Source organism: Budorcas taxicolor, chromosome 17 (assembly GCF_023091745.1).
Source record: "Budorcas taxicolor isolate Tak-1 chromosome 17, Takin1.1, whole genome shotgun sequence".
NCBI lineage: Eukaryota > Metazoa > Chordata > Mammalia > Artiodactyla > Bovidae > Budorcas > Budorcas taxicolor.
Window position 1 is genome coordinate 13,304,335 of NC_068926.1, and position 17,267 is coordinate 13,321,601.

A 17,267-nucleotide genomic window follows, 5' to 3' on the forward strand; every position below is an offset into this window, starting at 1 on the left:
AGGAGACTTACAATATCACCCTTAAGAGACAATTAAATGCTGATGCCTAACTTGAAATATTTTTCACTTTATACGAAGCTTTACTATGTGATGGAACTTGTTATTTTTAATACCTTATGAGCCAGTCTAGGTCAATAATCAAAACCATGTTTCAAGACCATCGCTGTGTCTCATATGAAAGAGGAGACACTGCAACGAATCAAATCTAAGACCACGACTCAGGGAGGAGAGAAAGAGGCCCATCTTGTTATGAAGCACTGGCGTCCTTAAGGTGCACTGATCATGCCAGCTGACTGAGACACTGCCTGGAACTGGCAGCCCCGAAGTGCCGGGAACAGCTCATGTGCTAACAAGGAGACTCCGAGCCCAAAGTCATGAGGGGCGTGGGGTAACATTAAGGAAATGGGATGGAGCTGACTTGTCTCTTAAAATGCCAACTTAGATTTATTGGGTACCTCTTTGTACTCCTGCTTCTCTCAGGAGGTGGGGAAATTTTGGCTTCCTTTCTTTCAGGGAGAAAAGCGCAGTTTCCCTAGACTGATCCTTCCTGGTCCCCAAGAATGATACAGTTAAGTAAAAGAGAAGACACTGTCCCCATTCCAATGAAGAGTCTCATCCAGGACACAGCAGAACATCTCACTGCTATTAGTTTGCATTTGTTTGTGAATTGCTTGCTCATGCCCTTTACCAACTTTATCAGAATTTATTTTTTATTGAGGCATAGTTGGTTAATAGTGTTTCAGGTGTACAGCAAAATGATTTCGATTATATTCTTTTTAGATTCTTTTCCATTATAAACTGGGCTTCCCCGGTGGCTCAGACGGTAATGAATCCACCTGCAGTGCAGGAGACCTGGGTTCAATCCCTGGATCGGGAAGATCCCCTGGAGAAGGGAATGGCTACCCACTCCAGGACTTTTGCCTGGAGAATTCCACGGACAGAGCAGCCTGGCAGGCTACAGTCTGCAAAGAGCCAACTCACTGGAAAGATCGAAGGCAAAAGGCAAAGAGGACAGCAGAGGTTGAGATGGTGGGATAGTATCACCAACTCAACGGACATGAATCTGAGCAAACTCTGGGAGATAGTGAAGGACTGGGAAGCCTGGTGTGCTGCCATCCACGGGGTCATAAGCGTCAGACATGATTTAGAGACTGAACAGCGACGAACCAGTACAAGCTATACCAAGGCATGAAATACAGCTTCCTGTACTACACAGTGATTATCTATTTTATATACAGTAGTGTGTATCTGTTAACCCCAAATCGCTAGTTCATCCCTCCCTCACTTTCACCTTTGGAAAGCTTATTTTCTGTCTGTGAGTTTGTTTCTGTTCTGCAGTTAAGGTCACTGTATTATATTCTTAGATTCCACGTATAAATAACATCCTGTAATGTTTGTCTTTGTCTGTCTGACTTTACTTGGTACGATACTCTCTAGGTCCATGTACCAATTTTCTGCAGGGGTGTATTTCCTATTGATTTAAAACGTTTCTTACAAAGAAAAGTAACTTGCTGCAGATTTGAAAGGTTGTGTTTTTGTGTGTGGTCATTCATCAATGTGTGCTTGGTCACACAGATGTTCAATGTATAAACTTTTCCTTTATGGTTTCTGCCTTTGAAGCCATGATGAGAAAGAAGAGCTCTATAGGTAGCTATTAATACTACCCTTCCACTATCTTTTGGAAATGACCATCAATTCACTCAGTCAATGACTATCAAGAATCAACCTCCCCCTTCCATTCTAACATTACGACAAGAATCCATGCCAGAAGTTTTCTGCACTGAGCATGCATTCTCTGAGTCAAAAAAACATTTTTTTTAACACCGATGAACACTGAAAGATAAGCACAAAGATAAATTTCGGAATACTTTCAAAAGCTCTGGGCAACTTAAACAGCTTTTAAAAAATCATCAAAGGAGATTCTTTTCTTAATTCAATTATACTTTTCTTAAAAAGATTTATCTGGAATTGTCAGGGAAACACTTGCTCTACAAATTCCCAAACCTGATATTTTACAATTTCATTTATCAGGATTCTCATTGCTTAACCCTTTTCAATTCATTTAATGCATAAGACTCCTTAGAACCTGTGACCCCTTATCTATATTGGATTCCATATTGCTCTCGTTAACATTCTAGACTCCAAAATCACATTGCCTCTTACAAATGAACACTATCATTTTCTGAATGCTCACTATGTGCCAGGTCCCAGGCTAAGTCCTTCATGTATTCTTTACGTCGCTGACGGCAAGATGCACCCGCTCCAAACCAGGAAATTTACAATTAATGGTACGTGGTCCCTCAGCAGCAAATGAAATAGCATCTTTGACTAGCAGCATCTTGGATGAACTATGGAAGGATAACTCATTTTACTATATCAATCCTGAGGCTGAGACTACTATCTCTATTTTTCAGATGAGGAAACTTGACGTTCAAAAGTTAATGGTAGCTTTCTCAAAGTTTAAAAAAAAAAAAAAAAAAAAGGTAAGTAAATGCTAGGAGTATGGACTTAAACCCAGGCAACCTGACTCTAATGCCTCATTTCCTAACCTGTTTGCTCTCCCCAGGCCAGAATCATCTCTGCCAGTACTCTTCAACCTTACTTTCAGGCCACAAAGTTGTATCAACATTAAAAAGCAACAATTACTAGTCCGCTCTACAGTCACATCAAGCTCTACCCCAGGCTTCCCTAGGCTGTTCAAACTTTAAGTTCTCCATAGATTTCCTAGCATGCCACCGATGATGGTTATTCCCAAACGTCTCCAGTATTCTCACACTTTCAGTACTGGTTTCTGATCCTCCACTCCCACTCACTATCCCAATGGAGGGACTGACCTGTCTCCTCCAGTACCGGGGAAACCAGTGCAAGCTGGCATGAGCGCTGCCATCTGCCTCCCTCTCTTCTATGGACCCCAATCTGCCTCTTCCACAGTCTCCCTCCTTGCCATGACTGTGGTTTCATCACCGTCTCCAGATCACTAACTCCATCATCTGTGCTGGTTCTTTGTCCATTAACTTCTTTCCCTCAACCTTCAAATATGAAGAAGTCTCATCAATTTTGAAACGTAAGTCACTCGAGGGCATATAAGACTATTTCTCTTAATATACGCAGCCTCTTCACCTCAGCTGCATTCACTTGATGAACGCTGACCTCCTCTCCTTCACCCTGAACCACACAATACACTCCCCAGAGATTCCTCTAGGATCCCTCTCCTTGTGGCTTCCTAGTTTAATGCCTCTGACCCCACACCTTTCTTCCAGTTCCTTCTTTGGTCTACTTCCAACATGCCTCGCCTGTCCACTAGTTCCTAATTGTGGGCATCAGTGGAAGGGTCCACCCACCAGCTCTCATTTTCTGCATTCATGACCCTCTCCGAATGCCCATCCATTCCTAGATGTTCCACTGTCCTTCCCAGCAGCTTACTATGTGGAGTCCTCAGAAAGCTCCAAGCCCTCCACAGACTTTAGCTTAGCTATGTGTCTCTAACTTGCCTGTAGAATACTTGGGTACACCACGTTACATTCAACCTGTCAGTTCTAATTTATCATTCACACAACCTTCCTTCCATAACCAGTTCTTCTCTATTCTTAAGTAAAAGCTTTATTAATTTTCTACCCACTCATGTTGGAAGGGCTTCCCAGTTGACCCAATGGTCAAGAATCTGCCTGCTAATGCAGGAGATGCAGGAGACACGGGGTCAGGAAGATCCTGTGGAGAAGGAAACAGCAACCTACTCCAGTATTCTTGCCTGAAGAATCCCATGGACAGAGGAGCCCAAAGGGCCACAGTCGAAGAGCTGGACACGACTAAGTAACTATGCACAGACAGATTGGAGGCTTAAGCATAATGTCTGACATCTCTCTTTCCCATTACTCTATAGTCAAATAACTTTTTCACTCACAAAACCCACTGCATCAGAGAGATAACTCAAAGTGCTTTCTTATCAATCTGCTGGTACATAGGCTTTACCCTCTCCAGCGTAAACTGCACGTTCAAACACCTTCAGTGACTTCCCAATGCTTCCTTATTCAGGCGTGCTGAGGTCCTCAAATCCTCACCCAATTTCCCCTTGGGGAACGCCTCTCCTACCTCACTCTACATCAGGGGTCCCCAACTCCAGGCACAACAACCCACAGTGAAGAACTGGGCCACACAGCAGGACGTGAGCGGCGAGCAATGGGTGAATGAGGGAAGCTTTATTTGTATTTACAGCTGTTCCCCAGCACTCCAGGTGTGGCCTGAGCTCCGCCTCCCATCAGATTAGCAGATGGCGCTAGATTCTCAAAGGAGCGCGAACCCTACTGAGAACTGGGCATGTGAGGGATCTCGGCTGCACGCTCCTTGCGAGAAGCTAACGCCTGACGATCTGATTCTGCACTATGGTGAGTTGTATGTACTTCATTATATATCACAATGTAATAATAACAGAAAGTGCACATTACGTTGGTAGTGCATAATAAATGTAATGAGCTTGAACCATCCCCAAACCATCCCCCACCCCCACCTCTGTCTGTGGAAAAACTGTCTTGGATGAAACTGGTCCCTGGTGCCAAAATGGTTGGGGACCGCTGCCCTGTAGGATCCCGTCAGGAATACGCCCTGTGGGAATACCCTCTGGAGCTGCATGCTAGCCTCCAGATCTGTGCTGTCCAAAAAGAGAGCTCATTGTTAATTAGGTAGCTATTTAAACAGAAGTTAACGAAAATTAAAAATGTAGTCCCCAGTTGCACTAGCCATATTTTAAATGCTCAACAGCCACTTGTCATGAGCGGCTATAGTACTGAACAGCATTAGTTACAGAACATTTCTATCACGGCAGAAAGTTCTCTTAACGCTTATGTTCCCTCCAGTCTTCCAAGCCGCTCCTCTGCCCCCATGTCTCATTCTTTGATCCATGCAAACCTACAGGTCCTTCCACACCACAGAAGACCTCATGTGTGCTCTCTGTACAACTTACCCCTATATTATTAACACTATGTAATAACTCTTGCAATATTACATCTAATTTTTCACTTTCTCCTGTCTTCTCACTAATTACTGAGCCACTCTGAACTAATAAAGATTTGCTGACTAAGTGAAGCATATGCTCATTACTATACTACATCAAAATTATCAAGTAAGGAGACATTTCATACCCTTCTCCTTCATTAAAAAGACATGTTCTCTTTCAGTTGAAAAAAAACCAAAAAGATCTTGCATTTAGCTAACTAAATAATGACTTAATTTAATGCCTAATTATAATACTTGAAAGATAATTAGTTCCCTTTTTTCTCTTGTGGTATTTGAAACTAAAAAAACAAAACAAAACAAAACTATAGAGGTCTGAAATAACTTCCACTTTGCAAAAGCACACCGCAAAGAAACCACAAAAGATAGGCAAGGAGAGGTAAAATGAATGAATACTTTGAGTAACTATACCCTAACTATTTGAGATTGTAGGAAAAAAATACAACATAGCTGCCCTAAAATTAAAAGGAAACTACAAATAAAGCATTAAATAAGTATGCATATATTTTTGAATCAAAAGCTAGACTCCTCCATCCTTTTTGCAAACATGACATTAGTGAATTTTTATTTTCATTATGAGGTTAAAAGCATATAAATGCATAATTAACTGTTGTGTATGTTATATGTGTTCCTTGAAACGCACGCTTGTCTGTCTCAAGAAAACTAGTTAAGAAATCAATCCACACACCATAGACCTGGGTTCTAAATAAGGCTCCTATCTGAGCACACGAACCAAGCAGAGATTTGGGAGAATTGCCAGGCATGGACTCCCTCAAACCGTAGGCTGAAGCTTTATCTTCAAGAGGGAATCTTCGCTAAAGTTCTCATTTTAGCTTATTAAAAAATCACAAAGATGCTCCCTAAAGTTCTCATTTTAGATTATTAAAAAATCACAAAGATGTTAAGTTAAACTGCTCAAATACTGCACTTTCTAGTATCTGCCTAAAAACCTGATGCAGTTACTGGAGTTGAACTGTTTATTAAAGATTGGTTTTTCCCCACTGAAAGGCAGTTTTCATTATGAAAATGAATGTTCTACAGGGCCTGCTACTTTTGCAAGTCAGCCAGCAATAGTTGTAAATGTTACTTTTTTGCCTAGGATCAGCAGTATGTCTTTAAAACTGACACTATCTTAATAAGGAACACAGTTTGCTTAAAAAAAAAAGGTAAGTATTTTCTGTATGTTGGACCCAACAAGGTAGAACATTAACTTATCTGTTTAAACACTGTATCTTTTTTTGATCTTTTAAAAAAAGTTTGTGAAATAATTTATTTTCTTCCTACCTTCTTCCTTCCAAACTTTACACACTTCACAGAATCAAACTGTTTGCCTAATCTGAAACCTGAATCCTAAACTTTGTTGGCACATTATCCTTTAAAAGGATTTGTATTATTTTGTAATTTAATTTCTAAACATACCACATCAATTTATAATTTAAGGTCTTCATTGTAATGTTCGAATTAAAAACTAGCAAAATTAGTGTGAATTATAACACGAAGGTATTTTCCTCTTGTTCTTTTGCTGTTATGAAGGATGACTGCTATATCACATTTTAGGGGTAATAACAGCTTTTTTTGTACTATGTAAATACTAGTGGAGATTCTTCTGTTACTAATGACTATTAAAATGTAAAAAAAAAATAATGAACACCAAAGTGAAGATTTAGACTTAGATTTTAAGTAAACACATTCATGCAACTTAGCTTAGCTTTTTTTGTTTTCTTTTTAAAGAAAGTAACTCCAGAAGAAGTATTAAAAATACCTCAGGTATTTTTGCAGCAAATCAGATGACAGATCACCAGATTAGGCAGAATAGCTGCACTACGAGGTAATAACAGAAAATGGATATAAAGAGTCAAGATACTTCAGTTCAAGGCAAAACGGAGATGCCTCTATTTGCTATCAAAGCATGTCCTGCTCGTCTTGGTACCAAAATGTTTAAGACTAGAGCCTCCAGGCTGGTGAATACACATTAAGATGCTCTTAGAGGGAATATCCCCGGGGGTCCAGTGGTTAAGAGTCCATCTTACAATGCAGGGGACGCGGGTTCAATGCCTGGTTGGGGAACTAAGATCCCACATGGCACGGAGCAACTAAGCCCGCAAGCCACAGCTAGAGAGTCCATGTGCCACCACAGAGATCCCACGTGTGGCAACTAAGATCTGATGCTGCCAAACAAATAGCAAGCCTTGGTTTAAAAAAAAAAAAAAGATGCTATGAGAGCGGGGTGCCTGCAGGGGGCATGGAGCACTTTTTCTGGTACCCTGTCCTGTGCATCTCTTCCATCTGGCTGTTCCTGACTTACATACCCTTTTACAACAAACCGGTAACAGTGGTTCAAAAAGACAAGAAAAACCACAAACAGAAGTACAACAGAAAAAACTTCATCAACCTCAATGTCATTTTATAACTAATGTCAAATTTCTCTACCTTGTTATATTTAAATTATCCTTTTTCTCCTTAGACCTTCCAATTCTCTTCCTAGTACCCCCTAGCTCCTTCCCTAAATACCTCAATCTTGAGCTGATTTCATTTGAGCTTTGTATCTTGGATCTCCCATTTTCTAGAAAGGTTTCATTGATTAAATGAGGCATTTTCTTTTCCTTCTCTTAAAAAAAAAAATCAATTTTAATGTGTAAAAAAGTCTCTGTGAGGCTATCAGACTTTATCCCTTATCATCTCAAACAATACTGGGCACACAAAGTCAGTATCATGCCAAAAAATTCTTCTTTCTTCCCTTCTCCAATTAACACTGGATATGATCAGACCAAAAGCCCCAGGAGCACTGTGAAAGTGTTAGCTGCTCAGTCGTGTCCAACCCTTTGCGACCCTGTGGACTGTAGCCCACCAGGTTCCTCTGTCTATGGGATCCTCCAGGCAAGAATACTGGAGTGGGTTGCCATTCCCTTCTCCAGGGGATCTTCCCAACCCAGGAATAAACGTCTCCTGCACTACAGGCGGATTCTTTACCATCTTAGCCACCAGGGAAGCCCAGAAACACTGCAGGCATGGTGGATAAAAAACAAACACCTGGGAACTTGACAGTGAGAGTCATCCAAGTATGGGCTTCCCTCCTCCAATCACTGGCTGGTGACTTCAGGCAAGTCCGCCATCCCTCCCTGATCCCGATCGCTCAACTCGATAGGAACCAACTGGAGCAGAAAGTCATCTGAGCAGTTTTTAACACTCAGTATCTCTACTCTTTGTAAAGGAAATTACAAATCCTGTGTTTATAAGCACACTTGGCAAGGCAGGCCCATGGATGTCCTTCACCTGAAATATCACGCAATTAGGGTACTTTTGTGTACACACAAGCTTACCAGAGCAAATAAGCATGTTTGGATTAGAGGATGCAAGTGAGACAGAGGATCCAGGGTTTCATCAGATTTCTTCAACAGCCCTGATGGCCCCGCCCTCCACCCACATTTAACAATGGCTGAACTACAAAACTACACTAAAGTAGACATTAAATGTAAAGAAAAAAGTTTTCCAAGGAATTTGCAGTGAACTATTTGCATCTCAAGATGCAGTGTTTACCAACTAAAGGAAGATTAATTTTAATGAGATGAACAGAACTCCTGGAACATTCTTTTAAGCACCATCAGTTTATGATTTATATAAGAAAAGAGCAAGGGAAAAGAAAGTGATAGGTTTCCAGAAGAGCAGAGATAAAACTAATTTGGCTTTGAAATGCATTACTTTTATGACAGAATTATTCCTCCAATTATGTCCTGCTTAGATACATTAGATACATAGGATCATTATTATTTCCGTTCTTAAACACTTAAAGGACAACAGAAAATGACCCAGTAGAGCACAATAAGAGAAGGCAAATTTGCCTAAAAGCGTAAAAATAAAGTTACGTCTATACCAGAATAATAAAGCCCAGCAGAACAATGATGAGTTAGGTACTCTAGATATATTAATATATTTGAAAGCGAGGCTCTATGGGTGGGTGGGGGGAGACTCAAGAAAGAAGCATATATTATGGTGGTGGTTTAGTTGCTAAGTCGTGTCTGATTCTTGCAACCCCATGGATTGTAGCCTGCCAGGGTCCTCTGTCCATGGGATTCTCCAGGAAGGAATACTGGACTGCCATTTCCTTCTCCAGGGGATCTTCCCGACTCAGGAATCAAACCCCGGTCTCCTGCCTTTCAGGCAGATTCTTTTTACCCACTGAGCTATGAGAAAAGATCCCATATATACTTAAAGCTGATTCACACTGTTGTACAGCAAACTAACACAGCACTGTAAAGCAATTACCCTCCAATTTAAAAAAGTAAGTTAAAAGGGGGAGAACAGTTAAAAAAAAAGACAGAATCTAGAGTGAGGCTGCCTGGTTCCTATCACTGCTAAGAATATAACCACCAGTTATGTAGCCTGAGGCAAGACAATGAATTGCTCTGAACTCAGTTTACTTACCTGTAAAATGTGACAACAGTATTTAGGGAAGCTTTGAGGCTTAAATGAGATACGAGCATTAAAGACAAGGATACGGTAAAAACCTGCGGGGGGAAAAAAAAAATCAGCTACCATTATTTCTCCTTCCCAAAGCTCCAAATCAAATTAGAGTCCATGACACCAATGATAAATAGGATCCACAGAAAAGTCAACCTCACTTTACACAGCAGCTTCAATGGTTACTTCCAAGCGTTTTTTTTGTTTGTTTGTTTTTTTTAACAAAAGCAACTAGTAAAACAGCAAAATTAAGTGATGGAGCTCTTTCTGTCTCTGACCCCACAAACTCATCCACAGACCTAACAGGTGGAGTAGCAGCTGAAAGATGGGTAGAAAGCAAGGGCGAGGAGAGGCGAAGGTTCTAGAGGGGCAGTGTCCAACACTGTCCATCTGTGACAATGCGAACATTCTGTGTATACCTTGTGCCATGTGGTAGCCACTAGCCACATTAGCTGAGCATTTGAAATGTGGCTAGTGCTGCTGGGAAGATGAATTTTTATTTCATTTTAATTAATTCCAATTTAAATACCCACATGTGGTTATGGCTACCAGATTGGACAGCACAATATGGCTACCAGATTGTCATCCCCAGATGACAGATACACTGAATAAGGAGTGCCAGAAATTTAAGCAAAAAATAAAGATCTTCTTTTCCTGAACTGTTCATATGTTCAATTCAAATATTAGTGTCTCTGTTTCCAGTAGAGAGCTGGTAACTCTGATTAGTTCAAGAAATAACGTACCAGCGGATACATCAATATAGTGCAACTCCATGTTAAGGATCAGAGATGTGAAGTATGTGGTTCTCTGATATTTTAGAAGGTCCCTTAGGCCAAGTTAAATTCAAGCTCACAGGAAGCATGATTCAGTGCAGGGATCAGAGCTGCAAAGGTCCTTATCAGCACCCCCAAAGCATCTGCTTATCCACTACCAAATGGAAAGCTGCTTAACGTAGACTTAACATCCCTTAATTTATCTTCAATTCTTTTCAGAAACTCAGAGTTCTGTAAGCCTTTCTTCTCTTCCAGAAATGCGAGCGTTCCTCACCAGTTCCGCATTTCCGCTATAAACAGAATCCATGTACCACCCATATCTGAAGGATAACGCCAGACTCCTGCTCAGCTGCCCCTGTAATATGGTTTAATTATGATGACTGAACTAATAGGCTGACATCATAGACTTTTACAGGCTGACCCCATGTCATCCTGATGTATCATTTTGCACCAGTTCAGTGCTGTAAATCAATTTTAAGATCTCAAGCAGGTTGAAAAGGCTGGTAATGATGCTTTCTGTGCCGTCTCTGGAGACTCTACATTATACACAACTTACATTATTTATAAAGCCTCAATGATGCCTCCATTAGCCTTGTAAGACTACACAAATGAGATCTTTTATACACACACAACTTGGCCTTGATTATGGCAGTGACTGCAGCTTAAATACACTCATCTAATTACACTCAAGTTTATTCTTTTTCCAATCTAACCAAGTTATTAAACCCAGAATTACTAGAAATCAAAATTACAAACTGCAATTTAGTTTTCAACTAATAAATGTATTTGGAAAAATGAGATACTTCCTTTTAATGCTTCATTGAGCTTAGTAGAAAACTGAATTCCAAGAGGTATAATAAGTTAACATTTTAAATGGCCTAAGAATTGTCAATTCTCTAAAATGCAAAGGTCATCAGCTCCTCAGGGGTATAACACCAAAGGACACTGAAAAAAGGAAAAATGTATTGTTACATACCTATGGCTGGAGCGGTCAAAACTAAATCAAGGACAAATCCCTACCCTCAGAAGAAACCTGATCCTGCCCGGATCCTCCAGAGGCTTTGGCATCACCCACCTCTAGAAAACCACCTCCCAAGACCCTGGTTATAGTTTCCTAAAGAATTGCAATAGTGCACAAATGTACACCACCTGCACAGAAATATCAAATAACTGCAAACGGGAAGGACGGAGGGAGAGGAGAGCACAAACACTTAAATCAGTTACAGCATATTCAGGCCTGGCCCCTCCAACAGAGTAACACTGATGCAAAATATTTAAACCACTGAAAAATCCCGGGGCCGTGAACATTGATTCGGTCCCAATTCTTTTTCAATCGTGGCTCCAGTACAGCTCACCTACCTCCAATAAAGCATCAGGCGGTTATTAGAAACAAGATGAAAAATCAACACAGCGCAGAGAACAGTTTTTTCATTGTGTTCCTGAATGTAAGCACGCTATCCACGGCAGGCCACGAGAGCGAGAAATGTTCTGAAATCAAGGCATTCTGCTATTGAGCGGCGTGCTCAAAGTTTCAGCAGCAGAAACAGCACACCGAGAAATCAGGCAACTTCTGTGTCATTCCATCTACTCAAGAAACTTCAGCTACAATGGCAAGAGAACCTCAGGGGAAACCAACAGGCGGCCGGTTGTCACAGCCCTTTCGACAACGATGCTTTCTCGGGAGATGGTTGGGAGACGCGCCCGGATTTTCAGAAAGGGAAGTGCAAGTGCAAGTGCATGGAAACAACGTCCGCGCCGCAAAATAAACAAAAGCCGCAGCTACTGTAGTTGTAAGATCCTGCAGGCATCGGTTCCCCCGCCCTTCCCAAAGTACATCAAGAAAACGCTCTCCCTGGAAGCCTTCATATATAAATATATATATATTAATCAACTAGAAAAACAAGCCCACATCTCTTTCACACCCACCACCCCCACCTTCCCGCAGCAACAACCCCGAGAAACACTTAACAAAGACCGAGCGCAGAGTAAATGAACAGTTGTTGCACCGCGAACTCACAAACACACATGCAGTGAGGCAATCGAATCCGGGAAAGGGAAAGGAATGAGACGACACTCTGAGACTCGGCGCGGGGGAGGGGGGGTAGGCGGAAGAGAAAAAAAAAATTTACACGCCGCCGCCGCCAGACCTTTGAATAAATTAGAGGGAATTTCGGTGCGAACTTTCCTTGACCTCGACCCCCAAGAGGCTGGTGGGGGCAGAGGAGGGAGCCCGCCCCGCAAGCGGAGGGACCCAGGGCACCGGGTGTCCCCCTGGCGAAAGCCCGGCTCCGCGGAAAGGGCAGCGCCGGCGGCCGCCCTCCGACTCCTGCAGGGGTCGCCCGGGCCGGCGCGGGACACAATGGGCCCGCGGGCCGCGCCGACTGCCCAGGCCCGGCTGCAGGAAGGGAAAGGGAAACGGGCGGAGGGGGAGGGTGGCCGCGGAGGGCCGGGCGCAGCCAGGGCCGGGAGCCCGGGAGCCTCGGAGCGCGGTTCCCCACCGCAGACCCAACAAAGACGCGGGGGGCACCGCGGCCCGAGCCCAGCCCGGCTGGTCCGGCGCCGAGGGCAAAAGGTGGCAGGTTTGCTCCTTTAGAGCGGCCGGGAGGCGCCATCATGGGCGGGGGTGGGGGTCCCCCGATCCGCCCCACGCGGGGAAGAGACCCCCCTCCGCGCCGCAGTCCGCGCCACCGGCCCCGCGCTCCGTCGCGGCCACCCGGCCCGCCCGCGCCCGCCCCAGCCCGAGGCGGCGGCGCTGGAAAGCCCGGGGCGCCGAGGGGAGGGCGGGGACGCGGCGGAGGGGAAAGTTGGGTTCGGGTCTGTTTCGTTTTACCGGGCTGGCTGCGCGCCCATCCGCGCGGGCGCACGAGTTGGCCGGGCGAGCCGGGTCCCCCGCGGCCCCGGTCCGGGCGACCCGGCGCTGCGCCGCGCTGCGCTCGCAGGGTCCCTCCCCGAGCCTCGGCCCGGGCTCAGCGGCTCGGCCTCTCCTTCCTCCTCCCTCCCGCCCGCCCGCTCGCTCGCTCGCTCGCTCGCTCGCTCCCGGAGCCTGGATTGATCTGGTCGCGCTGGCGTCAGGGAGTCGGAGCCGCCCAGCCTCCACTCCTCGGCTGCCAATACTCGGCGCACTCGCCCGCCCGCCTGCTCGCTCGCTCACACGCGCACCCGCGCGCCACCGCCGCCCGACCAGGGATCCTCTCCAAATTCCCGGCCCTGCCGGCGCGAGCGCTGAGCCCGCGCCGCCTCCCCCGCCTCCAGCCCCACGGCCCGCTTGTTCCAAGGAGAAAACACTACTGCCCCTGCCTCCTTGAGTCCAGGGGGAACGGACTTGTGCCTTACCTGCCGGTGAAGTTTCGCCTTCAGTGTTTATTTCCGAAATGTTCATCTACACTCCCACCGTGCCCACCGAACCGCATTGGAAAACGCAGAGTGCATTTTGACAATTACCTTTCGAGCCTCGCCTTTTTACTGTCTAGTTTTCCTTGCCCTTCACTTACTCAGTGATTTGCAAGCCCCAAAAGTTGCTCGTACCCAGAACTGGATAACCTAATGACTATTGCCTGTGTTTATAGCAAACCTTGAATCAATCAATACGTGTGTTTTATGCCAGTTCGGGATCTAATGATGCCAGTTGGTTACCTCGTTGCTCCAGATGACAAATACCACAATATAACTTAACAGTTTTTCCATCCAGTTTCTAAGTCTTTCAAATGTCACGAACTTCCCCAAATAAAACGAACTAACTCCCAGCAACCTGATCTGCATAGACATTGACAGTGTCTTTTTGTAAGATTTAATTTTTCTCTTGGCCAGCTCTCTGTAAGCTGGCACGAAATCTTGGATAATTACCATAATGATGAATTATGTTTAGAGGCGAATAATTATTCTGAGGAATAAATTTCACGTGTACCAAAAGAACCATTACCACCAGTATTTTTAGAAAATTAATGGTACTCTCCAATTGTTCGTGTACTTTTACATGTGCACATTCATTTAAAATTCTTATTTATTAGCTATTTATTATTTCTGCATTCCATGTTTAATTATTCAAAGGAAATGCAACAAGTCCCCCGAAATATGTAAACCGTGTTTATACACAGATCAGACTATTTCTGCTAATTTCTTCATTAAATGATTTGAGCAATTACAGATCAATTCTTGGGCCTCATCTCATTTTCCCTAAAATCAACATTTGACACAATTCTTCATTCTCTACTCCTTGAAACAATAGTTGGAGTGAGCCTTGTTAAATGCCACTCTGATCAGGTCATTCCTCTGCTCAAACCCTCCTTTAATAAAGAGAGTATGCTATATCCATACAATGGAACATTCAGTTCAGTTCAGTCGCTCAGTCGTGTCCGACTCTGCGACCCCATGAATCACAGCACGCCAGGCCTCCCCGTCCATGACCAACTGACTCCCAGAGTTCACCCAAACTCATGTCCATCGAGTCGGTGATGCCATCCGGCCATCTCATCCTCTGTCGTCCCCTTCGCCTCCTGCCCCCAATCCCTCCCAGCATCAGAGTCTTTTCCAATGAGTCAACTCTTTGCCTGAGGTGGCCAAAGTATTGGAGTTTCAGCTTCAGCATCAATCCTTCCAATGAACACCCAGGACTGATCTCCTTTTGAATGGACTGGTAGGATCTCCTTGCAGTCCAAGGGACTCTCAAGAGTCTTCTCCAACACTACAGTTCAAAAGCATCAATTCTTCAGCACTCAGCTTTCTTCACAGTCCAACTCTCACATCCATACATGACCACTGGAAAAACCATAGCCTTGACTAGATGGACTTTTGTTGGCAAAGTAATGTTTCTGCTTTTGAATATGCTATCTAGGGTGGTCATAACTTTCCTTCCAAGGAGTAAGCATCTTTTAATTTCATGGCTTCAATCACCATCTGCAGTGGTTTTGGAGCCCCCAAAAGAAAGTCTCACACTGTTTCCACTGTTTCCCCATCAGTCATAAAAAGGAATGAAGCACTGACACAAGCTACATGGATGAAACTTGAAAACACTATGCGAAGTGAAAGAAGCCAGACATGAAAGACCACAGGTTGTAAGCTTTCATTTATACAAAATATCCGGGACAGGTGCTCCTATTGGAAGGTAGAGTGATAGTTGCCTATGTTTGGGGGAATGGAAGGGCTGAGGGTGGGGTGTGATAACCAAAGGTTATGAAGTTTCTTTAGGGGGTGACAAAAATGTTCTAAAATTAGTCTGGGTCTTCCCTGGTGATCCAATGGCTGCTATTCCATGCTCGCAAAGCAGGGGGCCAGGGTTCAAGCCCTGGTCAGGGAACTAGAGCCGGCATGCCTCAAATGAAGATCCTGCATACTGCAACTGCTTCCCAGGTGACGCTAGAGGTAAAGAATCCACCTGTCAATGCAGGAGACATGGGTTCCATCCCTGGGTTGGGAAGATCCCCTGGAGGAAGGGATGACACCCTTCTCCAGTATTCTTGCCTGGAGAATCCCATGGACACAGGAGCCTGGCAGGCTACAGTCCACAGGGTCACAGAGTTGGGCACAACTGAAGCGACTTAGCACACATATTGCAACTAAGACCCAGTGCAGCCAAAATAAATGAATAAATAAAATGAAATTAGACTGTGATCATGATTGCTCAACTCTATACAGATATACTAAAGCTCATTGAACAGTACACTTTAAGTGGGCAACTTACATGACATGTCCATTTTATTTCAATAAAGCTGTTTTTTAAAAAGACATGATAATTAATCTATGTTTGGATCCTGGATTCTGGGGGGAAGCTATAAAAAGACATAGAGCTGTTAATTTTTTTAACCTATAGATGACCTTTCCCAGCACAGCCTAGTAGCCCCAAATGATAACTACTAATAGCATAGTTCATTTCAGTCGCTCAGTCGTGTCTGACTCTTTGCGACCCCATGGACTGCATGCCAGACCTCCCTGTCCATCACCAACTCCCGGAGTTTACCCAAACTCATGTCCACACATGCTATGAAATTTGATTTTGCCCCAGGTGCCAGCTATTTCTTTCAATGGCAATAGAAAATTGAACTATTTTTAAAAGGACCTTGTTGAGACAGTTGTGAAAACTTGAATGTGGGTTGCCTTGATATCATTGTATGCTCCCAAATCTTCCCTTGACTCACTTCCCTCAAAAGTTCTCGCAATGTGGAGAAGGCCCTTCGTGAACTTTCCTTCCTGCCTCCCTTTCCTCTCCTGACCTGTTCTGCTCTATCCCTTGCTCCTTCCTTGAGTCACCGTGATCTCCTCACAAGTCTTGGCATCACCCGGGCCACACTCACACCTCAGGACCTTTGCACCAGCTGCTTTCTCCCTGGAAAGCCCTTCCCTCAGATGCCTACGCGGGACTCTCCGTCACCTCTCTCCCATATTCACTTAAACATTCCTCTTTCAATGAGGCCTACCCCGGTCACTTTAAAAATCTCACCCCACAACCACTACATCTCCACCAGATACATACACTTTGTATCCTCGTTCCCTGCTTGGCGTGGACACTTCACTTATCACTACCTAAGTACTTCCCTCACCAAAACTGCAGGATTTTGTGTCTACTCATTGCTGTACCGCTGTGCCTAGAGCAGAGCCTGACACTGTTGGAGAAATGAATGAGTGAATGAATCAGTCTGCAAGAATGCTCGCCAATCTTCTCTATCCATGGGATGCTCCCAGCAAGAATCCTGGAGTGGGGTGCCATGGCCTCCTCCAGCAAATCTTCCCTACTCAGTGATCGAACCTGCGTTGTCTCCTAGCTTGGCAGGCGGATTCTTTACCTTTAGTGCCACCTGGGAAGCCCTGCTACGTCCATGGAGTGGGGAAAACCTTCTTGTCAAGAAGTCTTAAAGGAAGAAGGAGTCTACCATGGGATTTGCAGTGAGATTTTCTAAGCGCAAAGGACCCTGACGCTGAGTCCTCTTTCCCCTTTCACGGAAGAGCCAGGAACCTCCGTGCTTAAGTGGGGAGAAGCTAGCAGAGGAAGGAAGTGTGTGAAGCCAGCTACACACGGGCTGGTGAGTGCAGAGCTGG

General features: G+C 44.3%; 1 protein-coding gene across 3 annotated transcripts in view; it reads right to left on the minus strand.

Moving 5' to 3' along the window:
- Positions 1-13,123, minus strand: part of SMAD1 (SMAD family member 1) — an 80,060-nt gene extending 66,937 nt beyond the window's left edge. The window contains exon 1 of one of the 3 annotated variants that reach the window (XM_052654444.1): positions 13,069-13,123. The gene's annotated coding sequence lies outside the window, so the exon portion shown is untranslated. Of the gene's footprint in view, positions 1-12,385; positions 12,462-13,068 lie in introns of those variants that run through there. The other 2 variants (XM_052654442.1, XM_052654443.1) reach the window with 2 other exon arrangements.
- Positions 13,124-17,267: the final 4,144 nt, after the last annotated feature.